Here is a 27,122-nt window from a genome sequence, read left to right as displayed (position 1 = left end):
TGTTGGGGAGAGTTTTATTAATTTGGGGGACTTGCCTGGGGTTTCAAACAGGCTGGGCGTGCATTATGGTATTACGCTGCTTAAAATAATGGAATATAGTTTCCTATCAGCTAAAATGTTGCTCTATGACCCGTTTTAAAGAGCAGCTCAGGGTGGCTTTTCACTCAGCCGTTGAGCACGTACAGCTGCCATTTGTTCTTTTAAACTGTTTCGTGATATCCCATAATATGGCCGTCCACAATTTACGAAGTGACTCTGTATGCATGAAAATTTAGTTTGTTTCCACTTCCCCTCAATTAAAAACAATCCCCTTTTTTCCTTTTAAATTATATTTATTTGTAAATTTAAGTACAGTTGATTAACAGTATTGTATTCATGTCTGGTGTGCAGCACGGTGATTCAGTTATACGTATATACACACATAGTCTTTTTCACATTCTTTTCCACTGTAGTTTATTATAAGATACTGAGTACAGTTCCCTGTGCTGTATAGTAGGACCTTGTTGTTCATCTGTTTCATACATAGTAGTTTGTATCTGCTAATCCCAGACTCCTAGTTTACCCCTCCCCCACCCCTTTCCCCACTGGTCACCATAAGCTTGCCTTCTATGTGTGTGAGTCTGTTTCTGTTTTGCAAATAAGTTCATTTGTGTCATATTTTAGATTCTGCATACGAGTGATACCATATGGTAGTTGTCTTTCTCTTTCTGACCTACTTCACTTAGTGTGATGATCTCTAGGTCCATCTGTGTGGCTGCAAAGGGCATTATTTCATTCCTTTTTTATGGCTGAGTAGTGTTTCATTCTATAAATATACCAGTGCTGCTGTGGACACTGGGGTGCACGTGTCTTTCCCCAGACATATGCCCAGGAGGGGGATTGCTGGATCATATGGCAACTCTATTTTTAGTTAAAAAAAATCCTTTAACAACCTTGAACTGTTTCCACTTTTTGTCTCCACTGCAGTGTTGTGGGAACACTTCACTGTCCTTACCTCAAACAATGCTGCCACTGCCGCCCGGTACATAACTTTCGTGACTGTTGATCTGATTTGTGTAGGACAGTCTCAGAAGTGAGGCTGCTTACCTATTAAAATGTAAAAGGTAAGTCCTTTAAGCGTTGTGAAGTTGATTCCTGTAAATGTTGCTGTATTTCACCCTCTGTCGCCAGGTACACGAGCACCTGGTTTTCCACATTCTTGCCGGCTTTCGATGTTGTTGCCCTTTTAATTATTTGTTAATGTACCTGAAGAATCGTAGCTCATCATCCACTTAACTTAACAACATCCATCCTTTCCTCGGTGGCTTGTGAGTTGGAGTGACTTTTCCAGAGCTGGATAGGCAATTTTGATTTCCTTCTCTGTCAATTGTCTGTTTCTATGTTTTTGGACTACTTTTTTCTAAAGTCTCGGTTTCCTCATCCACAAAATGGGGGGACAACAGTACCTGCCTCTTGGGAGTCGCGACAATTTACGGAGTCAACGCACAGAAGGCGCTTGGCCAGGCACCTTGCAACAGGGAAGTGGTATTATTATTCCTGCACGGGGGGGTGCCAGACCCTGGGTGGCGATTCCATCACTCTTTTGCGCTCCATCTGGGGGGCTGGGCCTGGGAACAGAAAGGCCAGGTGAGGATGATGGGACAACTATGTCGTGGACTAGCGGGAGGCAGGAGCCTGCAGCAGGGGGACCTCGAATAGGAGCTAAGCCTGGAGAGCTGAAGGTTCCAGAAAGATGGGGCTGATCCCGGGAGCAGTCACGGAGAATATGTTCATGGAGTACCTCCCGCGTTCCGAGGACTTCGCCGCAACAACATCACGGTGAGATGGGACCAGTTGTTTATCCCCGTCCTGAGCCTCAGAGGGGCTGAGCGAGTTGCCCAAGGTCACACAGAATGTGAACGGTAGGGCAGCAATGTGAACCCAAGATGGTCTGACCCCAACCCCTAAACTCCCCACTGGCTCCGCTTAAGAGATTGGACTGACTGGTATCCAAGCAACCCTGCCTGTAGGTCAGGGACCCCCTGACCACCTGGGTTGGGCTGTGAAGCCCAAACCGTTGCCTTTTCTTGATTTCTTTGCTAGAATTTAGGAAGCAAATTGAAAGCTCCTGAAGTTGTGCAGCCTCTGCATTTCTAAATCAAGCAGGCGATGCATTTGTTACCACACTAATTGGAGCAGAAATTAACCGAAATGCTGAGTTTTAGTGGAGAGCGGTTCTGCTGCAGGTGTCAGTAATTAGCAAAGAATGAGTCATTTGATGTTTGTAGACACAGCCTTCTCAACTTTCTATTCAAAAATAAACTTTGTGGGCATATTGTTCCGAACGGCTCCTGCTAATCCATGTGTCTATCTGATGTTGTAATTCAGTATAAATATTTTAAAGAAATCAGTAACGCTGTCCTCCAGCAGCCGTACACAAATGAAATTTTCAAAAATGAAGAGAGAATAAAATATTTCTTAGTGAGAAAGGCAGACACCTGCAAGACAGCCACCCAGAAGCGACTGCTTTTTTGGGGGGTCTCTCTCTTTCTTTTGGTTTCTTGGGGTATAAATAATTTACCTCTAATGCCCTGTTCTGAGAAGGGACTGAGAAAACAAAATAGGCAGAATGCCAGTGGATATCTGCGGGCTTGGGAAGTGGCACAGGAAAGCCCACTTAGACTGCACAATCGCGGGTTAGCCCAGAACGCCCCTGCTCGGCTGGTCCCAGGTCTGAGATGGGAGGATAGAAAAGGAGACTTACATGGACATAGAGATGCCTGAAGAAGCAGAATCTGCTCCTTTTTCAAACCGCGTTAGTCAGCTTCGCGCTCAGCGGGGGAAACGGCCGCGGGCAGTATTCCCCCAGGAGCAGTGGTTGTGCTTGTGCGCTGGTGTGCAGGGGCCTGTGGATGTGCAGGTGTGTTTGAAGGCTTGGATCCGGTGTCTGCGTCAAACATATCCTTACAAGGCACACTCCTCCCCGTGGAAACTGGGTTCGGGTTTCTCACTCTTCACCAGGCATGGTGCCTGGCCCTTCCTTCCTACCACCTGGCTGGGTTCTAACACATTCTCTGCTTACTGCTGCTCTGTCCATGAACCGTGCATCTGCATGTGGGCAGATCTTGGATTGACCGGGTGGGGTGCTGCTGTCTGTGGCAAGAGGAGGGGACCCTATCTTTCCCCAGCCCTGTCAATCCTGATGGCTACGTGTTAGAAGCTGCCAAACATGTAGGGGAAGTTGGTCCAACAGACGCCATCCAGCTGTTCAGCGTCCTTAAAGATAACTAGCACAGTGGATCGAAACACATCAAATATGTTTAAACCCATGAGTCCATGATGTTTAAAGAGGAAAGAAACCCCTCACTGACCTCCTTTGGAGGATGCCAGGGTGCCAACTCATTTCAAAAATTGATCAATAAAGGGGGAAAAATCAAGCGTGTATCCTGCCTTTCCCCCAGCATGTGCACCTCCGGCCAGGTGACTGCATGTGGATGAGAGGAGGGTCCTCCCTCTGGAAGTATTCCAGCTAGTCAATGAAGAGGAAGGTGGAATTCAAATAGGACCATCTTGCAGCCTCGAATGAATTCATGGACCCACGTGATGGCCATTAAAGGCCATTGACACTGCCTCACCCCTGAAGACACAGATGGAGCATTCTGGGTCCCAACAGAAGGACGCAGCCCTGCGTGATGCAATGTCCTTGCCCCCAACCAAAACCTGAAGCTCATCAATCCCCTAGACCCAATTCCAATCTTCAGGAAAAAAGAGGACAGAGGAACTCCTTAAATGACACCACGGAGACGAAACCATCAAGATCTAGACGGTGGCAAACTCTTTACAGCAGGTGATTCCATGTCTTCATTAAATAATTTAATTAAATGATCACTTAACTAAATAATTGCGCAGAAAAGGAGGGGCACAGATCAGAAGAGACAGAAGGGAAGGGGCAACCAATCACGATGTCCGGGTCATCTTTTGACCCTAATTCTCATTTAAAAACAATAAAAGAAAAGTATCTCGAACAGTTAGAGGACTTCGATCACTGGCTGGATATTTGATGATGCTAAGAAATCATCGTGAGTATTTTTAGGTGAGATAATGGTATTGTGCTTACGTTTTCTTAAAAGATGGATACTGAAATATTTACAGATTAAATGACAGAATGCCCAGGACTTGCCTCAAAGAATCCAGAGCCCACTGGGGATGGGCTGTGAGATAGACCAGGATCAGCAGTGAGCTGGAGGGTGTTGCAGCTGGGTGAGGGTTCACGGCGGTTCAGTGAGTGTTCTTTGCCTTTGTAGACGTTTCAGATTTTTCCGCAGTGAAAAGTCTGACTCTTTGGAAGCAAGTCATTGTTATCCCCAGGAGACAGTAATGCACGTGGTTGGAACACAGGCTTTTGGCTTCAGAAAGACCTAAGTGCATCCACCTATAAAATGAGCTGATAACAGCCCCTGTCCCATAGGATTACTGGGAAGGCTCCATAAAATAATGTCAGTCTGGTGCACTGCATGTATGGTCCCTGGATTATTTCGTTCCGAAGACCCCGTGAAACGGATCCATTAGAGCAGGTGAGATGTCTTTCGCAGCTAGAACAGGCGAGGGGGTGGGTGGAGACACAGCAGGAAGAAAGCTGCTAAGAATGGAACAGAAGGAAGAAAAAAAAGTCATCCTTTAACTGAAAAACGACACTTCTTTTCAGACAGATGCGTCCAGTTCACCCCAATAACCGGGGTGGACAGAGGGGGGATTTCTGCAGTTGGAGATGGTTCTGGACCTGTGAATGACACTGAGGGGTCCTGAGGGGAACTAGACATTGAGTCTTCTAGAGCAGGGTTTGTAGGCACACTTTTTTGGTAAAGAATCAGGTATTAAATATTTAACTTTGTGGGAAGGACTCAACTCTATGCTTGGAGCGCAGAAGGTAGCCCGGGGCCAGGTATAAAGGAATGGGTTTGGCCGTGTTCCATTAAAACATCCTTCACAAAAACAGGCAGGGCCTGTGTCTGCCGGCTGTGACCGGAGCAGCCCTGTTCTGCGGTGCTCGCTGTCCAGCAGGACTCTGTGACCCTGGAGGTGTTCTATCTGTGCTGTCCCGTATGGTAGCCACTTCTCGGAGATGGAGACCCGGGCTCTGGTCCAAACCACACTTCCCAGGCTGTGGGACTTGGGAAAAGTCATTGGACCTTATTTGTGTCCTATTTCTCTATTGGTCTGATGGGGACCTTCACCCAAGCTCCTGTTATGACATCTCGCCCATCTGCCCAGCAGATGGCCAGAGACAAGTTAAGAAAAGGCCCTTTGGAAACTCTGAAGCGCCCGGGAATTTAAGGGTGTTTTGCATCCATTTGTCTCCCCCAAGGTAGGAAAGTGGAACGGTGGATATGAAAGGCTGGAGAGAGGCTGGGTAATTCATCACCTCATTGAAACCCGCCCAGGTTAAATCTCTTTTTCAGAGAATTTCCTGGGGAGAATTCAGGGCTGTGTTCCAGCTAACACATTCATTGCTTTGCTTTGACTCTGAACCAAATTCTGGGATGGCATCAGAGCCAGCCTCCCAGGAGGCTGCCTGGGAACCTCCTGGGCCCCTGGCCCCCAAGCCCTCCCCAAGTTCAGCTCTGCAGATGGCGCTGCTCCCCCACTCCCCCCAGCAGATCCCCACTGTCCCCCCCGCACCTCGTGCTCCCTGCAGCTAAGCCCAGGGGGGTGGAAGTCTTGCTCCTTAAAGCAGGGGAGGGAAGCAAGTCCCCCGTCTCATTCTTCTGCCTGGATGAGTGGGGAGGGGGGAGGGCTGGAGCACACAGGCTGTGCCCCCTGTCCCGAACCGGCTCCCCTTCAGAAAGGAGACAGAGAGGAGGATTTGAACGGATGAGTGGTGAAAACACCCCTAAACTAAACAGGACAGTAAGGCCTCAGCAAGCCCCTCGGGGTGACCCCGTCAGCGCTCAGGCCTGAGGAGGATTCTTAAGAAGCAGGCGGTGCTTCTTCCGAGGTGAGGTTAGTTCTGAGCAGAAGGGGGAACGGGGCCTCGTTCCGCGGAAGCAGCTGACCCCCTGGGGACCAGCCTGTGCCGTCTAGCCTCGGTCGCGTTCGGTGCTGGAAATCCTCCATTTCAGAGAGAAGTCCTGCCCTCCCCCTCCCCCCCCCCCCCCCCGTGGCTGCACCGCCCGGCGATGTCCTTAAGGGAAGGAGGCTCGCCACTCTTCAAGGAGCTGAATGGGAGACTCCAGCCTGGGGGTGCCTTGGCTGGGACCCGAGAACCCAGCTCAGGTGGAAACCAGCTTCTCCAGGTGATCTGACGAACAAGAGGGGATGAAACTCCCCGGGGGCAAAGGAATTCGTTCGGGTCCCCTGTAGGGAGAGAACTTGGCGGCCATGTTGGAAGGATGGGGGGGCCCCCTCCAAGGGTTTGGGCCTCTGGGCGAGGGTCTTTCTGGACTTCTCCTTCCTTTGCCAACAGGAAGCCGGGTCCAGCTCTGGCTGCCCACCGGGGGCGCCGCTGCGCGCCCGGGAGATCGGTGCGTCTCCATCACCCGCTGCCTGGCTTCCTGCCTCCGAAGCTGGACCCGCCACCTCTGGCTCGGGGACCTGGCTGTGGCCGGCGGCCGTGACAACCGCTCAGACGCAGGGCAGCTCGGCTTAGAAACGCACCAGGGGCAGGCGGCGCCGCCGGGGAGAGGCCACGGGTGGACACGCGGCTTCCCAGGTCGGGCGCCGGACGGAAGCGCTGCACTGCTGCTTTCCAGAACTTTCCCGAAGGAGCCGGGGTTCCTGCTGTTACTGCTGCTCCCCGCTGCTCCGTCCTCTTTCTCTGTTTGTTTGAAGCCCATTTCCAGAAAAGTAAGATTGTGTGTGGCCACGGCTCTCATGTCACAAGTTTATTTTTGAGATTATTTTTAGACACAGCAGCACCTGCGCCTGAAGGTTGCCATGTCTGGTTCCTTGAAGTAAAACACTGAAGGGCTTCGGCTGAGTTCAAATTGGTGAATTACGAGAAAGAAATACGTCACCCACTCCCTGAAGTTCCTAGAGTCGTCGGAATCATGGAGCCAGAAAGTAGGAAGCCCGTTTGCAGGGGCTGGACGAGGGGGCGGGGAGTCCGTGTTGAGCGGGTGCAGAGCTGCCGTCCGGGGAGAGGACGTTCTGAAGCTGCGGGTGGTGACGCTGCACGGCCGGGGGAGCGGATTAACGCCACGAGCCGCGCACGCAGACGCGGCCGACGTGGTGACGTCTCTGCCCCGGTCCTGGGTCTTACGCCAGGAAACAGGCCCAGTGACGTCCAGAGGCAGGCACTGCGGTATTTAAGAGACGATAATAATAACAACAATAAAAGAAAAGCCGCACGGGGAGCTGTGAGTATGAAACGGGCTAATACAGAAAGGCCCGAGCAGAGCGTCCAGGACAGAGCAGCCCGAGGCACTCCTGGCTGGGGTCGTATTTGTCTCTGTTGCTGAAACGGTTACAGGGTCCGGTAGGCGTCCTAACGCAGCCCCCGGTTGTAGTTCTCGCGCTGCCCAGCAGAGGGCGACAGCGCACGCTCGCACAGGTGGGGGAGGGGGGTACGTGACCAAGGCGTCCTTTTGCTTCGTCTTGTGTTCTCCGCGCTCTTGGGTTCTCTTCTGGGGGTCACCACCTTCTACCAGATCTGGGGGGTACACACCCCTCGTTTTACCCTGCAGGAAGCCCAGCTCAAAAAGCAGCAATGCTTTTCCACGTGCAGGGGAGGCTGTCTCAGCCCCTTCAAGTTGCTGTAATAAAATTCCGGCGACTGGGAGGCTTGTAAACAGCAGACATTCACTCCGCATGGACGTGGAGGCTGGCGGGTCCAAGGTGAGTGTGCCCCCAGACTCAGTGACCGGTGGGAGCCCTCCTCCTGGTTCACAGATGGCATCTTACCTGCTCTCTGTGTCCTCATGCGGTGGGAGGGGCAGAGATCTCTGGGCTCCCTTTTATGGGGCTCCAGCCTCATGACCCAGTCACCTCCTGAAAGGCCCCACCTCCAGTGCTGCCACACCAGGGATTAGAACCTCCACGTGAATTTGGGGGCATAGGGACATTCGGTCCGCAACGGAGGACATCTTCACGAGCGGGTCTTTGCTTCCTGGACTGTCCCTGGAACCTCTCGCCTCCTGCTGTCTGTCCTGGGGGGGGCCACGGGTGCAGCCCGGATTGGAGCACCAAGAGAAGTGCTTCTCAGGCTGTGGTGTGCCCACGGCTGAGCTGAGGATCTTGATGAGACGACTGACTCAGTGGGGGTGGATTTCTGCTGGTGCCTGTAACACCCCTCAGGCAGCAAGTCCAAGACTTAACAAAATGGGGGTACATGGGATGGAACCCAGGACCTTGCGCATGCTAAGCACACGCTCTACCACTGAGCTACAGCCAACTCGTGCAAGTCCAGGGCTCTTAGACTGTTACTGGCAATGGCCCCAGGGAATCGTGTGGTAGAGAAGAGAAAAGTGGGCTCTGCCCACTCTCCATAGGGCAGGCAGAGGACACTTCCAGCCTCAGTGACCAGTCATTAGAGAGACCTCAGTGCCCGCGGGAGCCACATGGCTCAATTTACGGAGAGAGGATGGAGCTGGGCACTAAGGCTGATGGCGAGTTGCTGTCAGTTCTTCAGGAGCAACTAAGAGCGCTTCCCCATCCCACGCCACTTTAATTGCCTGGGGCATCAGCAGAGCCCCGGGGAGTGCCAGGGGCGACAGACGGTCCCGGGTGCACCTGGCAGAGACCTTGCTGCATTTTCTCCTGTGGAATGCTCTCTCCTAACAAGAAAGAAACAGCGACTTGTCTCTGCCCAGCCTGAGAATCTAACCAGAGCTTTCTTGGGCTCACACTCCCGGGGGAGCAGGGAAAGCCCTTATTTGCCGTGGGCTGGGGGGCGCCTGTGTGCTCGTGCCGAGGTCAGCGTGAGTCCTCCAGTCCTGTCTCTCTCCACCTGCCGTCTCCCTGGCTGGGAAGAAACGGTGGATTTGCTGTGATGTGGTCACAACGGCTGCAGGGTCTGTTTCCCTATCTCCCTGCCCCTCTCAGCATACTCCTCCCTCGACTCTTTGAAGAAATCACTGAGACCAGAGTGTCACTGGCTGTGTCCGCCCCAGAGCAGAAATCCTGCTTCCCTAATGCACAGGGAGCTCGCTGGACTAGCCGTCTGCGGCCCAGAGCCTGTCCCAGAGCGAAGGGCGAGACCCCCGAGGGAGTGAGCGAGACCGACAAGAACCACACACTCGGTCCCGCGACCCGCGGCGGCGCACGGATCAGGCTCGCGGCTGCCACTGCCGCTTTCCCTGCCGCCCTGTGTCCTTGTGTTTTGTGAACGCTGGCACCCACGTGCTCTCTTCCTCCGTGTCTTCACCTTGACAGCAGAACAGCGGTTTGGCACCAGTGTTTTGCTGACTCTCTCCTGTGGGTTGCCTCAAAGGATTTTAAGAATTACCGTGTTTGATGGGAATTCTTTCCCCTCTTCTGCGCCCTCCTGCAGAAAGTGTGGCGGCAGCACCGACAGGCCTGGGGCTTGTCTGTACCTGCACGGCGGCCCCGGACCTGTTCACTTACGGTGGGAGTGAGCGTGGAGCCGTCCGAAGAGACTGTCCACTGGCCCTGAGTGGGCGGGACGCGAGGGCGGGTGCCGGCTCTCAGAGACCACCCCTCTCTCTGCCCCCTCCAGCCTCCTCTCTTTGGTTGGCACCTGGAGCCCTGCCCCAAGCAGGATGGGGGTGGGGGTGACCGAGAAACCCTGGGGATGGGGGGAGGCACTGACCATGGGGGCCCCAAGAAGGCATGTCAGGCCCCTCCCTCCTGGACAAACCCTGAGTGATCCCCCAGGGCCCCTGGGCTGGTGACCCCAGGTCAGGACACAAGGAGGGTCTGAGAGGCCCCTCTGATCCCAACATCCTCAGGCCCCAGCCAGGAGAGCATCACTTCGTCCCCTCCCGTCACCTTGTCCTGCTGGCCCTCGGGCCAGGAATGAGCAGGGCAGCTGGGGGAGCTGGGGGGGTTGCCCTGCAAGGCCCCTGGGACCTTGCTCATGGAGATCTACCCGTGTGTGTGGTGAACCCTGACATCCCACCAAACAGCAGTGACGCACAAACACAGCAGCCTCCAGGAGAGAAGGGGCTGACCGGCTCTGGGCCCCGGCCGTGCCTGGATGACCCCAGGACTGGGACCTTCTGGGAGCAGGTGGCGGGGAGCAGAAGCCCCTGCATGTAAGGCCTCGGACACCCCCCGAACAGCACAGCTGTTAGCAGGCTGGCGCCGAGGTCAGCCTGGGCTGTGAATCCAGCTCCCACACTTGGCAGCCCGATGACCTTGCATGAGCTTCAAAATCTCTCCCAGGCCTGGTGCTGGGTCAGCTTGTGTCCCCAGCAGGACATGTTGCAGTCCCAACCCCTAGGCCCTGGGAATGTGGCCTTATCTGAAGACGGGGTCTCTGCAGAGGTAGAGTGAAGGTGAGGTCATTGGGGTGGGCCCCCATCCAGTAGGACTTGTGTCCTTGTTAGAGAGGAAACTTGGACTCAGACCCACATGTGGAGGGAAGGGGATGTGAAGACGGGGAAAATGCTTTGTAAAGATGGGACAGAGGCCACCACAAACCCAAGAACATCTGGGGCTGCCTGAACCCGGAAGAGGCAGGGGAAGGGTCCCCTGCAGGTGTCGGGGCGAGCACAGCTCTGCGGACACCGGGACCTCGGGCTTCCCGGCTCCAGAACTGTGCGGCCATACATGTTGTTCTAAGTCACCGAGTGTGTGGTCTTTGTTATGCAGCCAGAGGAATAGATCCGTCGTGGCTAAGGAGATGGTAATACCGACCTTGGCGTGGTCACGGGATGATGTGAGATCCTAGAAAGCATTTAGCAAGCTGCTGGGCACCCGGGACTGGCTTGGAACTGGCAGCGTCGATTCCCAGGGGCCCTTTTTCCCAACCTGCTGAATATTAGCTTGACCTCGGAGTGGCACTACTTCAATTTTATTTCATGATATTTTATTTTGCTGGCTGGGAGTGGGAGGAGGGCAGGGAACTCGGAGACCCTGAATGTAAATGCATGTAAAAGTTGAAATGCAGTTTAGACTGTTGGCCGAGGGCCCGGGACCGCTCCGTCTCGTCTTCGCCGTCTCTTGCACGTGCACACACACGCACATGTGCACACGCAGAGGCAGGCACGTGCACACAGATGCCTCTCCGGGTGAGAGCCTGGCCGCCGGCCAAAGCTGGGAGCAAAGGCAGAGGCGCAGGACCGGGCAGGTGGGGCCGACTCCTCTGCTGGCTCCCATCGCGGCGGGAGGGTGGCAGAGTCGTCTGTAAGTGGACCGTCCGCCCTGTCTCCCTAGCTCTCCTCCTGTGTCCCTGTTCCCGCCCCGCCTGCCTCCGCCTCCCTTCCTAACGGTCCCAACTTGCAGAGACTCCCGGCTCCCGTGTACCCCTCGCAGCATACTAATTAAATATTTCCAATGGTTCTTATCCATGGTTAAGCGAAGATAAAATTTTAATGATTTAATTAGCAAGCTCAAGGGGAAAAAATCATAATGAAGAAAGGCGTTTGTAACCATCCTGGACTTCGAGCGTTTTCTCGTGATGCTGCATTTCAGGGGCCTGAAACGTTCTCCCCAGGGCAGGGACCCCCGCTTGTCGCCCGAGAGGGAGGGCTGTTGGGAGCAGGGCGAGTTCTCTTGGGTGTCAAAGAGGTTGCCCCCAGGGGTGCTGGGGAGAAGGCACCCCAAAAAGGAGAGCCCAGCAGCCCCGCTGTGCCCATTAGCTTGGAAACCAGTGGACACATCTGATACTACTTTTCAAAGGACACTCTGGAAACCGGTCCATTTTCATGTGCCCTCGTGACCTTTTTTCATTTCCCTTTTGATGTATGACTCTCTTATTTTCAATGTGGGTGACGAATTGACTTCCAGCCACGTTAATGTTCAGAGTTTGCCAAAAGAAACCTCTAGTTGAATGGGAAAATTAATTGCCTTGTTTGAAGATTTTTGGTATTTCCACTCTGGAGACTGTCAGTTTTCAATGTGGAATATTTTTCTAATGCAAGACAAGAATGCAGTGAGAGCCCCCACCCTCTGCGCCTCAGGAAGGCTCTTTCTCCAGGGGCCGCTGCCCTGCCCTGCACACCTCGACTTCCCCCCAGCGCGTCCTCTCTGCCCGCTCTCCCGGCTCCCCCATGCAGACGCCCCAGACTCCCCCGGTGCTCTTGTGTTCGTTCAGCAGAAAACATCGTGTCCTGAGAAGCCAGCGGACGGTGTCTTCCTGGCCAGCCTGGCTCAGGGAACCACGACGTGTGTGGTCAGCTGCTTTGGGACCCACCGGTGCCCACTCCTGGCACAGACTAGATCTAGGACCGTACGTGTTGACGGTGCCTGCACACACGGGGGTCCTGTTCCACCTGCCCCACCCGAAGTCCCTGCGTCCACGTCACACGTGACGGCAGGACCCAGCACGCGCGGCTTTCTCCTGCCTGTGACGCAGGCCTTCAGGCACAGCAGCGCTACTAAAAAGTTGCCGGAACGTGTAGCGGCTGCTGTCAGTACCCCCCTCCCCTTTCCAACCTCTTTTCTTCTCTGGCCTCCCCAGTGTGTTCATCACTTCATTTATTTTTTGTATCTTGATGCTTTGACACCTTGGGGCCTACCTGATTCCAAGAGATAACAAACAACTCACCCGTGGGCATAGGTTTCAAATGCAAACCAGCCAACCCAGAGCCCACCCCCCACCCCCTCCTCCGTGGGCTCCCACACTCTGGGCCCCTGCCCCCCCGCCCTCCTCACTGTCCCCCTGCCCCTGTGCCCCAGAGCCTGCTGGAATGACCCAAACTAGCTGACCCCAAGCCTGCTGGCCCTGCCTTGTGCATTCCTTCTGCAGAAGCCACACGGGGCGCCGGTCCACGGTGCCCCTCCGCCACCTGCTGACCCACCCCGGTGCTTCCCTGTGCGGCCCTGCGTGGCTTCAGCCTCCTGTTTCTGGAGATCCGCGAGTATAAAGACTTCCCCCTTCGTGACTGTCACGTCCGCATCTGCAGGTCTTGCTGTACCAGTCAAAGCCAGTACCTCTGAGTCCTTCTCAGCGTCAGACTTGGTGGAGCCCAGGCCTGACCAGCTGTCTTGGGGTTTGCCTGAGAGCTACAAATACCGAGACCCACTCTCCACTCGTCTTCCCGCTACTCTCAGCCCAGGAAGCTGGTCCGCATGGATGACATCACTGGAGCAAACTGTCCTTGGCTTCCCGTTGGGCTCGACCCGTGGAGGCCCCAGAGGAGCTCGGAGGGACAGAGAGGGCGAGGACGGTGTGTCGACTTCTTGGCTGCCTCCTTGTGTGTGGTTGCCTTGGGCCAGCTGGGTCCCTCAACTGAAGTTATGTCACCTCAAGTCACCTCTGTATGTAGCTCTCTCCTCCTTGATTCTTCTAATCAGCTCCTCCCTGCCCCTGTGGGTCTGGAAGTTGGGGCAGCCCTGCTGTCACCAGCTCTGGGCCACTCCATGTTCCCTCGGGCTCCCCAGAAGACTCACCCTTGTGCTCCCCAGAAGACTCACCCTTGTGCGCAGCCTTTCTTAAGCCCATCTTGAGTCTTCTTCATCTGAATGTGCCGTCTTTGCTGTGAGGGTCCTGATGGAGACATAACGTTTCTGTGGGCTAGCCTGTGTGGGTCCCTGTCCCCTGCAACCAAATTGTGTGACTTTGGGGTTCAACAGACAGGTGAGTGTCTACCTCTGAGACCCCCCACTCTAAAATGACACTGGAGAAATGGGGGCCCTTTCCAGGGGGCGCCAGCTCTAGCTCCCCACACAGCCCCTTCCTTTCTTTCTGAGAGGAGGACCCAGTATGAGATATTTCTGGCAAAAGCCTTTTCCTGTCATTAGTATGTTAACAAATGCTGTCAAATAACAGTTGCAGCCGACGGAATTTGCTGTTGGCAGAGACTGCCTGCTGCCAGACAAGGTTGTGCCTGTTCTGCAGAAGCCTGGCTGCCTCTGCCAGGAGATCTTGGCACCAGAGGTCACCGAGCCCACGGTGGGGCCAGTCTGCCCCGTCAACAGTGACGATGTCTCATGTATGAATAATGCCTTCACGGAGCATTTCTAAATTCCTTCCTGCAAAGAAGGCAGCAGAGGTTCCAGGGGGAAGGTAAGAACCTGTCCTGTGCTACAGTGCCAGGAGAGGTGGGGGAGGAGGAAGGCAGGAATGGAAGCCAAGTGCAGGGAGAGGAGGGGACTGGGGCAGGACAAGCCAGCCCGGGGTGCCAGAGTTACAGGAGATGGAAACATCAATGCAAGGGAAACAGGGGGACTGGAAAATCAATGGTGGTGCTAAAGGGTCTTTGGGAGTCCATATTAGCCTATGATATGCTGAGAAGCAACAGATGTGGGTGTTGTGGAAGGTGCAGTGGGCTAAAATACGTGGAATGGGGAGGACCGAGCAGTTCACCAGAAGGGAGTGTATCTGTTAGTTATTGACACATAGTTGCTGCATAACAAAACACCCCAAAGCTCAGTGGCCTGAAACAGCCATCATTCCTGCTCAGGGGTCTGAGGGTCAGCTGAGGGTGGGATGACCTAGACTGGGCTTGGCCGGAGTGGCTCTGACCCACACGGCTCTCGTTTTCCTCCAGAGACTGCGGCTGGCCAGGCCTGTCCTGCTCGTGATGATGGGTGGAAGGACAAATGCAGGCGTGCATGCACTGTTGAGGCTCAGGCTGGGGGCTGGCCGGGAAGCCCCGCACCCTCCTCGTTCTACTGGGCAAAGCAAGTCAGCCATGAGAAGGGGTCCAGGGGGTCTGCAGATGTTTACTGTGGACCTTCTCATGCCGGGTCCCGTAGAATAGAGGACAGCCCTTGTTCCTTTATTCATTCAATCGTTTAGAATTCCGTACGTGTGTAACTGGTCGAAGGAAGAGATGACAGGAAGACAATTTTAAAATCATTTTAAAATCCAAACAGCAATTTTGAACTAATCTGCTGGTGAACTTTCCTTAGTGTCTGAAAAGGACACTGACTTCTGAAAAAGAAACAAACAAAAAGGCCCCCCCAAAACTCAGTGTCTGTAGAAATTAGGAGGCTGAGGAATGTGAGTCTAATTTCAAATGTAAGCCTGCAGACTTTTCCAGAAGAGCTTGTTAAAGCTTCCTCAGTTTTAGTGAACTGACATGTTACTCTGAGACTCTCCACTGAAACGTCTTGCCCCCGACATGCGTCTTCCCAGAAAGCGTAGTTTCTTCTTTGGCATCCTCTCTAGAACGTCTCTCTGACTTGGCAGCTGTGGTCCAAGAACCAGAACGGCTCAAATCAGATGGACCTTGAATCCCAGACTTCACAAGTCCTGAAGCCAAGCGTCTCACTGTCCACGCCCACACTGCGTGTAACACATTTGTGCCAGAATCCTGACATGTCCCCCAAAATGCAGCTGAAGTAACCCCCCAACCCCCACACAGCTCTGCTCAGTATAGGGTCACGTTGGCAGAAACAAGCCATCGTAGAACACTAAATACAAAAAATTCCAATATTGGGTCATTTTCCTCTTAAAAGTTTAAAGGAAGTAAAATTGTAAGCAGTAACAGCCTTCTAAAAAAAGAAGAAAAAAAAGGAAACTGAAAATAATCAATCAATACGTTTCCTAGTGGGAAACCAGCAAATCAAATTCTTCACTTTGGTACATTCATCAGGCGCTGATTGGAAGCCTCGCTTGTGTTTGGTGTTTGGGAGTAACCTTGAACCCCTAGCAGTTCATTCTGCTCAGGAATTTCTCTCCGGTCATTTCAGGGAGCAGGCAATGTATGCAGCGGGTGACCCCGGTTTCTGAGCAGCATTTGGAAGATTTTTACGTGGCTTCCAGCCCTGGATCGTTCCCGGTGGGAAATTGACTGCGAGAAGTAAGTCAATAAATCAAGAAGTGTGCACAACATTTCCATTTGCTGCACTTAAGCTGATGTGTGCTGGGGAGGCCACCCCCGCTCCAACACAAAGGCGGGTCTTTAAATGTCACTTAAATGGGGCAAAGCACTTAGGAGCCTCCTCAGGAGACCGGATAATTGGGTGGAGCAGATGGGAGTTTCCCCGAGGCAGACCTCCTCCGTTCATTACGGTTTTCATCGATTAGACCCAGGGGTTCTCTATGTCTCTGTCAGAGCCCCGGGAGGCTCTCGGCCCTCCTGCTTTTATATTCCTCAGGTCACAGCCATCGTCTTCCTGGATTAGCAAGCAGGGTGGAACAGGTGAATAATCCCCCAAAGCCTGCCCCTCCCTGTCCCCGGACGTGAGGGTGGCAGCAAGGCCAGGCTGAGGGACGCAGGCTCGCCGCCAGGGCGCTGGCCCCAAAGGAACTCTTTGTGCCGTTGACAGAAAATGCAGTGGGGGCTCGCAGGGCTGCCAAGAGGGTGGGAGGCACCCTATGTGTCCCGGGGGGTCGCCAGTCCACCTGCAGACCATTCTTCCTGCCGATGGACCACAGGTGGGATCCCCTGGAGCCCGAGTCTGTGCTCTGGGCGCTCAGTGTTTCAGATTTGCTCACTTCAAAGCTCAGCTGAAGGGAAGAGTGAGGCTGAGTGTGGCGCCTCCTCTCGGGAGGCAGAGTTCAAGGCTTTACCTGGACGGGAGCATCCTTCCCCAAGTACAGCGGAAAGGCAGCCCACTGCCCCGTCACGCACACGGGGGGTGACGCAGGAGGGAGCCCAAGCTGGACCTTGGTGTCCACGGACCCTGCGGCCGAAATGCAAAGACAAATGAAAGTGGGGCAGCGGCTGTTGAACGTCTAAAGGGCCCCTCCCAGCATGCCTTTGACTGTACGCGAGTTTTACTTTGCGGACTTTGGAGTTTAAGCTCCAGTTACGTATGACCGCGCTGGACTGGACGTCAGTAGGGGCGACGTCTCCCCAAGCGGTGCCAGGTTTGGGAAATGTGTGGGAACATCTTAGGACACCACTCCCCATCCCGCTCTCCTCCTGCCTCCCGAGCCCCCACCCTTGGGGATGCAGAGCGTCCAGAGGTCTCTGATAAGGGCGGGCCATAGACTTCGGGTGTCAGCAGTGACCGGTTAGATGGGAGCAGCTGACTCACTGGGATCCCACCACTAGCCTGACTTTGCTGCAAAAAGCACCGGCACCTCTCCGAGTGCCAAAGATGGAAGCCTTCGATCGCACCTTGTTGCAGGTGGTCCTCCCGAGAGGTAAGCCGAGGTCTCAACCCCGGCGCCTGTGCCTGTGCCCTCCCTGGGAAGCAGGGTCTCTGCAGATGCTGTCGGGCCAGGCTGCTGGGAAGACAAGAGGGACTCGGATACGCGGTGCGTTGGAGACAGAGGTTGTGTGAAGACAGGGGCAGTTACGGGAGCGACGCACCTGCAGGCCGAGGGCTGGTAGGGATGCCGGCAACCCCCGGCCACTAGCGGGCACGTGGGGCCGACGCCCCCTGAGCCTCCAGAAGGAACCGCCCCCGCTGACGCCTTGAGTCTGGACATCCAGCCTCCAGGACCGCGGGTTGCGCTTCTGCTGTTTGAAGCCGCAGCCTGTGGGCATTTTTTAGAGCAGGAAACTGACACAGCTCTCGTTTGGGACCCGATGCCTCTCGTACATCGGGGTCACGGTGGAGGCGCAAGCGCTCGGGGGGCGATCTGCTGAGCACCCCCCCAGCCAGCCTCCCGCTCAGGCGCGGCCCAGTGCAGGGTGACTTCAGGTGCCATGACACCACGCCCCGCCGTGTCTCCAGCCAGGAGGGGAGGGTGAGAGGCGTCAGCTTCGCCCTGGGACCTCCCCCACCTCCCCGAGCCAAAGAGCAGCCGAACTGCCCAAGCTTTGCGTTCCTGTACTCTCATCTCGCACTGGTTCCTGCTGAGGTGGGGAGGCTGCCAGACTGTCCCCACTTCACAGACAGGGACACTGCGTCAGGGCGTGTCCGCGATCAGCGTGAGAGCTCCCCCCCAGGTCTCCTGGCCGTGACTTTGTGCTTTCTCTACAGGGTCCAAAACAGAACTGGAAAATCAGGGACTGACTTTCCAGCAAGAACTCATTGAGTTCAAAAAAATTTCTTTTTAATCTTTCTCTGTCTGACTTATTTCACTTAGTGTGACCATCTCTATGTCCATCCACATTGCTGCAAATGGCAGTATTCATTCTTTTTCATGGCTGAGTAGTTTCCCATTGCATATATACCACACTTATATGTGGAATCTAAAAAAAATGATGGTAGACAAATCTTATTTGCAAACCAAAAAGAGACTCACAGACATAGAAAACAAACTATGGCTACCAAAGGGGAAAGGGCAGAGGAGGGATAAATTATGAGTTTGGGGTTAACAGATACACATTACTGTACATAAAACAGACAAACAGCAAAGATTTACTATATAGCACTGGGAACTATATTCAATTTCTTGTAATAACATACAATGGAAAATAATCTGAAAAAATATAGGTATGTGTATGTGTAACTGAATCACTTTGCTGTACACCTGAAACTAACATTGTAAATCAACTACACTTCAATTAAAAAGCAATATTTTTAAAATGTTGCTTTAACCTTTACCCTGATACAGAACCTCCTCCACCCAGCAGCCAGAGTGGAGGTCAGATCGTGTTGCTGCTTTGCTCTGAAGCTTCCATCCTCCCTGCTCAAAAGACTCCTCAACCCCACGACTGGAGCCAGATCCTCACTGGGCCCTGCTGGGCTCACGTGACCTGACCCCACGGTGGTCCGACCTCATCTGTTGTCTCTGGACGTGATCTGCTCGCTATGTCCTCCTCTCCTGCCAGCTGGCCTCCCTGCGGCTCCTGGACACGCACCTGGGCCCTGCACCTGTGGTCGGGGGCCCTGCAGCAGGGCTGAACGGTTTGTCCCATTGAAGTGTCACTCCACAGCTAGGCCCCCCAACCACTTTCATTAAATTTACACACCCAGCGCGCCTCCCCACCCTCTTCCCTCTTCTCTTCTAATATCTGATGTAATGGACTTACTCTTTTGTGTGTTCCTCTTCCCCTGTTGTGGGCTGGGTTGCGTTCCCCCCTGAAATGGACATGTTGACGCCCCAGCTGCCACTGTGACTGGATCTGGAGCTGGGGCCTTTCAGGGAGCCATTGTGGTTAGATGAGGTCGCAGGGTAGGGCCCTGATCCAACAGGCCGGTGGCCGTAGAAGAAGAGGAAGAGACACTGATGTCTCCAGAATAAGGCCACCGAGAGGACGCAGTGAGAAGCTAGCCGCCTGCAGGCCAGGGAGAGAGGCTTCACCAGAAACTCACCCGGAGGACACCTGGTCTTGCACTTCCAGCCTCCAGAACTGTGAGCAGTAAATGTGTGTCTCTCAAGCAGCCCGGGCTGCGCTCTTGTCACAGCAGCTGGAGCCGACTAGTGCATGCCGTCACTCCGCGGGAGTGTCAGCTCCGGGGAGACGGGAGTTTGGAGTTCCTGTCTCTCGTTTGAATAACACCTACAAGGGCGCTTAATAAGTATTTGCTGAGGGCATAAGGGAATGTGTTCCCGGCTCGAACAGGGAGAGGAGGAAGGAGTCCCAGGGCTTTTGTGTGTGTCTGGTCCCACCTGGCTGCTGACGATCACTGCTTTGCCCAGTTACTTCCTGAACAGCGTTTGAGGTTCTGGCCCGTGGCCCCACGTCTGTTGCCACGAGTCTGCCTCCCTGCTTCCACCTTTGGGCAGTGGCTGAGTCTCTGGCTAATTCAGATTTTCTCGCTCTGTGTCACCAGATGTACCAATTACCTTTTTTTTTTTTTTTTTAGTATTTTAAAGGTGAAAATTGCCAAGAGCTGCCAGTTACAGAGCAGGTGGGTGCCCAGTCCCCCATCTAACTCCCGCGGCCCCACCGCGGCTACAGGACGTTGCAGTGCAAACCCGTCTGAGCTGGGAACCGGCCACATCGTGTGATGTCGAGACAGCAGAGACAGCGAGGGTCACCCCCTGCCTGACCCCGGGCTGCGCACACCGTTTATTTTCTGTGTCTGGTGCCAAAACCTGAGACACACACCATATGCCCACTTATTTCCGAAGCCTCTGGGATTCTAGGTGCCTGGGCAGCGATCACACACAGAGGGGGTGTGATCATCGCCGACACGCGGAGCGGGCCCGCGTCTGTGCGCCAGGAGGCTGCGCCATCCTTCCTGGCCACATCAAACAGACGTGTGGTGTTGGAGGTGTCATCATTCCGGCACATAGCATATGTCCTTGGAGCAGACAAGGCGCTAAATTAATTCTAAACGCTGCTTGTAAGCTTCTTGCCGAAACACTCCCTCACTGTATAAATAGCTTTTGCGTTCCACGTTTGCTACCGCGGGCTGTCCGGAAGCCCAGATATGCAATTCTGGCTTAATTTTTTTTATAGTACTGAGCATTCTTCAAAATAGCCCCATCTCCATAAAGGGAAATTGGGGAAAAAAATGACTAAATGCTAAGCAAAGGGACGTTTGCTGTATCTCACTTGGAGTCTCCTGTCTCAGGGCCTTGGCTCCTGAAGGATGCTCTTCCAGACTGTCTGAGGAGGGACATCTCGCCCTGGTTCCTCTCTCCTCCAGGAGAGGCTGGGTCCCCGCTGAAGCCTGCAGTCTGGCCAGGCCCTCCTCCCTGCTTCACTTCTGAGTGGGAGGTTTGCTCCAGGTTTATTCTGACCCATAGGTAACTTCACTCCTCCTCTGAGAACTTGAGGTCCGCCAGCTCTGGGACCGGAACAAGCTAGAGCCCTGGCTGGAGGACGCCAGAAGGAGATGGAAAACGACTTTCTGGGTGTGTGTGTTGGGGGAGGTGATGGTGGCAGAGGTGCGGGGCCCCTAGTCTCAGGCTGGCCTTGAGCCTTGTCCCCCCAGCTCCCCTCCCCTTCCTTCCACTCTCCTCGCCTCCTGTTCCAGCCTCTAGCTCTCCGGCTCGCCTTCCCCAGGACCACAGCCAGTCCACGTGCTTTTTGTGGGTATTAGACAAGCGCCCCACTCTGGGCACACACAGCTCTGGCTGTAGCCTTTGGATCTGGGGCAGCTGGCTCCAGGAAGAGGCCAGAGCTCTGCTGGTGACACCAGGTAGGAAAAAATGGGGCGGGGGTCGTGTGACTGACGTTTGCACAGGTGGAGGTCTGCGAGCTGCAGCAAGCCGTCCTGTTTTCAGTCTCCTCTGGGTCCAGGCTGAGAAACTGGAGGCACTGGCCTTGCTCTGGTGGCCTCGGAGCTGCCTCAGTCCCTTTGCTCGCCGGGAAATGCAGGCGTCTGTGAAATGGGGTCAGGAGATGGAGGCGTAGTGGGCGGGCGGAACCGCCCCTCGTACAATGAAACCCTTTCTTCACGCAACACAACCCTTTTATATATTGATTTTGAAGACCATGAGTGGCTTACATTTAAAAAGAAGCCACACAATGCAGTAATACACTGTAAAAGATGTTTTTCAAATGGAACGTAGAATATGACGTTAAGTTCCCTCTCCTTCCCTTCCCTCCACTTTCTCTCTACAGAGGAGCCATTGTTAACACTGCAGTCTGCTCCTTTATGGTCTTTTTTCTACGAATTTGCATCTGTATGCACGGGTACGTATACATGTTCAGATCCAAGGTTTGAGACAAGTGCAGTTACGTTATTTGCATTATTCTCTGACTTGATTTTCACTGAACTTTTAAATCGGTTGTCTTGGGCAGATGGCCACAGGCACGTGAAAAGCTGCTCAACATCACTGACTATTAGAGAAATGCAAGTCACAGCCACCGTGAGGGACCACCTCACACCGGTCAAAACGGCCAGCATCCAAGAGCCCACAAAGGGTAAATGCTGGGGAGGGTGTGGAGAAGGGGAGCCCTCCTGCACTGCTGCTGGGCACGTGCATCGGTGCAGCCACTGTGGAGGACGGTCTGGGAGTTCCTGAAGAACCTGGAAGTGGAGCGCCCCTGGGACCCAGCAGTCCCGCTCCCGGCCTGTGTGTGGGGAGCAAGCCCACGCCCCGCCACTGCTTTCCTCCCAAGCCCCGCTCTCTCCCCCGCTCATGGACGGCAGGAGCCCTTTTGCCAAAACCCGAGAGGGACCTTCCCGCACCCTGGCCCCCCAGCCCCCCGCCGCAGCCGGCAGCTCATCTTCGTCCCCGGTTTTCTGAACCGAGGACCGTGAAGACAAGCGAAGACCGCAGAAGGGAAGGCCAGGAGAGAGGGTCTGTGGAAGGGGAAGGCGGGGCTGTGTGATACGGAGGACGGAGGGCCCACCCCCGAGGCTGGGGGCGACATACAGGACCTCCCCCTGCAGGAGCTCATGGGGCCAAGACGAGGCTGGGCTCTAACGTGGGGAGGGGAGGGGGCACCCAGGGATGGAGGAGGAAACACCCTAAACAAACAAGCGACTCTGATTCCTTGTCCGGGAGGCCCTGTCCCGCGGCCACACGCCTTCCTCTGACCTCTGTCTGGCAGCCCTCTAACCACAGGTGAGTCAGCATATCAGCTTAAAATTGTTTGCCATACACCGGGCTGGGGAGAACGCCTTCATTCACCTGCGCCCCCCCAGCCACCTTCTTCCGGGATAGCCAGCAACCCTGGAAGTGGCGGGCGGAGCCCTGGGGCAGGTGCCTGCCTGCGGACTGGTGCGCTCTCCTGCGGGAAGAACGTGCGGCTTGCAGCTGCCTCCGGAAGGTACTGTTCCCGGCTACCGGCCATCTCTAAAGTGGGTTACGGGTGGGGAGTGAGACGCCTTCATCTCAGGATCCTGGAGCTGCAGGCTGGGCCCCTGGAGGATCTCAGCAGGAGAAGGGGCCCTGGGTCAGTCACCTACTGAAATCCTGTGTGATTCCAGGCTGGCTCCCCAACCCCCTCTGAGCCCCGCATCCTCATCTGTGGAAATGAGAACCTCCTTCCCGGGTGGGTGTGAGGAGAGTAAATACAGCCGTGCACTTAAGGCCCCCCGCCCGGGTCGGAGCCGCACGTCCTCTCCTGCCTCTGGGAAAGGCGCTCTCTTACTTTCAGTCTCCTCCTCACCCGGTGCATCAGCTCTAGGCCTTCGGTTTTCCCCAGGATGGGGAAGAAAGGGGCAAAACCTTCGAATGTTAAGACCTTTGAGCAGCGGCAGTTAACGTTTGGGGGAGAAAGAAGCTGGAATTATCCGCTCACTTGGATATTCACATATTCCTGGTGCCTCTCTCCTTGGCTGACCCCGCCCTGGTCGTGCTTATCTGAGAGCCTGAGGACGGTCAGGGTGCTTAATGCAACCACAAGGCAGACACCTGGGGGAAGCTAGCTCTCGCCCCAGACACCCCACACCCAGAGGACATTGACTAGAGAGGGCCGGCACAGACACAGTTCCTCTTTGGCCACGTCCCAGCCTCAGCCAGCCGTCCCCAAATGGCCCCATCTGCTTCTGGCCCACAGAGGTGAGCGCGGGTGAGCTCTCTGGGCCTCGGCCCATTCATCTCACTCACGGCCCTAATGCCCGAGCACATTTATGGCCCAATCAGTCCTGGTGCCTCATCTCCTTGGAGTCTCCGCTTTTTTTTTTTATCATGCAGCTTCCATATTTCCTGGTGACAAACTAGGTCATATGCATGGCAGAGGGCACTCCACAGTCACATCATGTCATAGTTATTAAACTAAATACATGCTGACCTCAGATGGGTGATTCATTCTTAATTCGAATGGGAGGATCAAGACCAGAAGTGGAGACACCCCCAGATTTCCCGGCCACACACCCTTGCCTAAGGGGCACCACGTGACTGGTTTCTGGCTGATGGGCGGTGGGCAGAGATGGCAGGTGCCACTTCTGGGCGGGAATAGTTAAATACTGGTGTGAGGTGTTCCCGCCCTCCCTTCCTTGCCGCAGAATTGTGGGGGCCACGAGCCCAGGTGCGGGGGCTGCGTGGGAAGCCGCCTGGATGGCTGAGCCACTGAAGGGAAGACTGTTTCACACGGTCGTGTGTTAATAGACCATACGAGGTACAATAATGCCCCGGTCAGGAGATGACGCCATTGGAGAGATCATGTGTTGCTCACAGCTCCCAAGGGGAGGGGGCACGGGATGCCATGCAGGGCCACACGGGGAAGCACCAGGAAGCACCAGGGTGGGTCAGGAGGTGGGGGGAGGGGCGCTGTGGACCAGAGCCCCCTGTGGCTTCTGCAGAAGGAATGGACAGGGCAGGGTGAGCAGGCTTGGGGCCAGCTAGTTTGGGTCATTCCAGTGGGCTCTGGGGCACAGGGGCTGTCCCTGGTGAGGAGGGCAGGGGTCAGTGGCCCAGAGCGTGAGGGCCCCTGCAGGAGGGGGTGGGGGGTGGGCTCTGGTTTGGCTGATTTGCATTTGAAAGATGTGCTCACAGGGGGTTACTTCTTCTAGGGTTATCTAACCTTGGGAGGGGCAGTCCTTCCAAGGTCAACAAAGCCCCAGCTGTAAAGGACCCGGAGAACACAAAGCCAAGTCATACTGGTCTTTGTAAGAGGGGTTTAACTGCACGACGTTAGGCCGTGGAGATCTGGGGTGGACGTACCGTGTCAGGGCACTGCTGTAGGAACACAAGGAGAAGCCGGGGAGACGGCTGTGGAGCTGAGTCTCAGCACCAGCACGGCATCTGTGAAGTTTGTTCCTTCGCGCATTCATTCGTACATCGAGCCAATGGTCGCTGCACACCAGCCGTGTGTCGGGCCCAGTGCTGGGTCTGGAGTCACAGTGGTCAAACACTAGCCCCGCCCTCGGGAATTCTCAGTCTTATGAGAAAGTGAGACCTCAAAGGAGAGGGTGATAGAAGGTGAAGCCTGCCATGAAGAGGCTGGGTCTGTAGAGGAGTCAGGGAGGGCTTCTCAGAGGAGGTGACGTTTGAGTTGGGTCTTGATGGAGTTATATGAGTTCCCCTGCAGAAGCCTTGGGCGTGGATGGTCTAGGTGGTCTAGGAAAAGCATAGACAAGGCACATCTGGGCTTTGCAAAGAGTTCAGTGAGGCAAAAAAAGACCCCACTTTAAAAATGGGCAAAGGACCTGAATAGCTATTTTTCCCAAGAAGACCTACAAATGGCCAAGACGTATATGAGAAGATGCTCAACATCACTAACCATCAGGGAAGTGCCAATCAAGCCCGCGATGAGTCATCACCACACACCTGTTAGGATGACGTATCAAAAAGGCAGGAAATGACAGGTGTTGGCCAGGATGTGGAGAAAAGGGAGCCCTTGTGTTCTGTTGATGAGAATGAAAGTTGGTGCAGTCATTGTGAAGAACAGTATGGAGGTCCCTCAGGAAATTCAGAACTACCCACAATGATCCCACAGTGTGCTCCCACAACCCCACTTCCGGGTACACACACCAAAAGGAAGTGAAATTAGCATCTTGACGAGGTATCTGCACTGCCATGTTCATTGCAGCATTATTTACACAGTTGCCAAGATATGGAAACACACTGTGTCCCTGGAGAGATAAACGGATAAAGAAAAGGTGGAGTATTACTTAGCCTTTAAAAAGAAGGGAATCCTGCCATCTGCGGCAAAGCGGAGGGACCCAGAGGGCACCATGCTGAGTGGGAGAAATAAGCCAGACAGAGAAGGACAAATACTGCTGGGTCTCACTTACATGTAGACTCTGAAGAAATCAAACTCATAGAATCTGACAGTAGAACAGTGGTTACCATGGGAAGTGGGGGAAGTTGGCCAAAAAGTACAAACTTCCGGTTATCAGATAAGTAAATTCTGTGGCTTTAATGTACAGCATGGTGACAACAGTTAATCATACTGTATTAGATACTTGAAAGTTGCTAAGAGAATAGATTTTAAGTGTTCTCACCACATGTACACACAGAATGGCGCCCGTGTGAGGTGATGGATGTGTTAACTAGATTGTGGTAATCACGTCACCTTGTGTACACATATTAAATGATTGCACTGTACACCTTTTAAAAATCACAGTGTACAACCTAACTATATACAGTTTGCGTGCGTGTGTGTGTGTGTCATTTTACCTCAAAAATCTGGGGGAAAAGAGTTCAGTGAGGCTGGAACAGAAAAGCATCAGGAATGTGGTCCAAGACACGGCTAGAAGGCCAGGTGGGTTGACATCTGAGATCACTCTGAGAGCAGGGACATAGCTCTGGGTTTCCTGCTGCAGGCTTCTGAGGGTCTGGACCGTGGACAGACCAGGAGGTGACATAATGAGACTGGCGGTCACAGCCTTTTCTTCTTAAGTCCCTCCTTCAGTGGCCCCTCCATCACTTTTTAGTGTTGATCCAGCCTCTCCTGTTACAGCAGGGGTAAAAAGCCCTTAGGCTCCTCTGTTCTAAGGCAGGGAAAGTAAATCCTATCCTCTCTTCTTGCATCCATGGCAGACATTACTAATCAATCAACGTTCTTCACATCAGAGGCCAGATGGAGCCTGAGGCTTTCTCAACACAATGCTTCAGGCAACTACCACCAGATTGGCATGTATGTCAAATTATGTGTCGTTTCTGTTTTAAGGGAGTAAAGGCATAGTGTTCTCTTTGGGAAGTATTTTCATTTGGAAAAAAAAAAATGAAAAAGAACTGGTGTAGGGAGGGCAAAGTTTAAACAGAGGAATAAATCTCTAACGGTAGAATTTTAGTCAGCAGAAGTTTGGGGAGGAGAAGGGACTTCTACTTTATCCCCTCAAATCAGACTTGCCTCACCCACTCAGAAATATGTCCCGAGTGGGAACCAAGGGGACGCTCTGTTTCCTCACTGCTCTGCTTCCATTGTCACCAAAAACCTTCCTGTCCTTTGTCTTCTCGGCCAAGGTAAACACCGCGGGGCAAACGGAGAGGTTTCCATGGTAAGCTCCTCCCACGTGCTCTCCCTTTGTGTCCCCACAATGCCCACGATCTGCAGGCAAAGAATTGACTCTCAATAAATGTTTATTGATTGAATCTAAATTGCAATTTTGTCTACTGCCCTCAGGGAAGCCTAGTGGAAACCAAATTCACCCCCATCTGATGCTGAAATGCCTCCATTACCAGGAAACCAACATACAAAGCCCAGATCTGCAAGATGCATTTTTTTTTAAAGCCACAGGAATCCTGACTCACAAGGCCCCTGGGTCACAGGGATTCACACACTTGTTCATCTGCTCTCCGGTGTGAGCCCCTAGAGCGGTGACGTGCTCACTTTCACTGCCCAGCATCCTGTGACCTGGCCCAACAGACATCATGCTCTCAATCAGTGCCTGTGAATGAGAGAGTGAGGCTGGTCCCAGCATAGCCAGGTGAAGGAGGT

General features: G+C 54.0%; 4 long non-coding RNA genes across 4 annotated transcripts; 3 read left to right on the top strand and 1 right to left on the bottom strand.

The window, feature by feature from the left end:
• Window positions 1-3,835: 3,835 nt before the first annotated feature.
• LOC140686986 (uncharacterized) lies at window positions 3,836-6,099 on the bottom strand. The gene is made up of 2 exons (XR_012060998.1): window positions 5,659-6,099; window positions 3,836-4,615 (listed from the first exon to the last, which is right to left on the bottom strand). It is a non-coding gene; the product is annotated as an uncharacterized lncRNA (long non-coding RNA).
• Window positions 6,100-7,248: 1,149 nt separating this feature from the next.
• On the top strand, window positions 7,249-11,531 carry LOC140686985 (uncharacterized). The gene is made up of 3 exons (XR_012060997.1): window positions 7,249-7,334; window positions 7,662-7,812; window positions 9,116-11,531. It is a non-coding gene; the product is annotated as an uncharacterized lncRNA (long non-coding RNA).
• An 858-nt stretch (window positions 11,532-12,389) lies between these two features.
• LOC116280015 (uncharacterized) lies at window positions 12,390-18,787 on the top strand. The gene is made up of 4 exons (XR_004189325.2): window positions 12,390-12,508; window positions 13,005-14,107; window positions 15,739-15,848; window positions 18,503-18,787. It is a non-coding gene; the product is annotated as an uncharacterized lncRNA (long non-coding RNA).
• A 946-nt stretch (window positions 18,788-19,733) lies between these two features.
• LOC140687185 (uncharacterized) lies at window positions 19,734-26,736 on the top strand. The gene is made up of 4 exons (XR_012061358.1): window positions 19,734-21,479; window positions 21,588-23,855; window positions 24,250-26,318; window positions 26,648-26,736. It is a non-coding gene; the product is annotated as an uncharacterized lncRNA (long non-coding RNA).
• The last annotated feature ends 386 nt before the right edge of the window (window positions 26,737-27,122 follow it).

The sequence above is a fragment of the Vicugna pacos genome, chromosome 18, assembly GCF_048564905.1.
Source record: "Vicugna pacos chromosome 18, VicPac4, whole genome shotgun sequence".
Taxonomy (NCBI): Eukaryota; Metazoa; Chordata; class Mammalia; order Artiodactyla; family Camelidae; genus Vicugna; species Vicugna pacos.
This window is presented reverse-complemented; position numbering and strand designations above follow the sequence as displayed.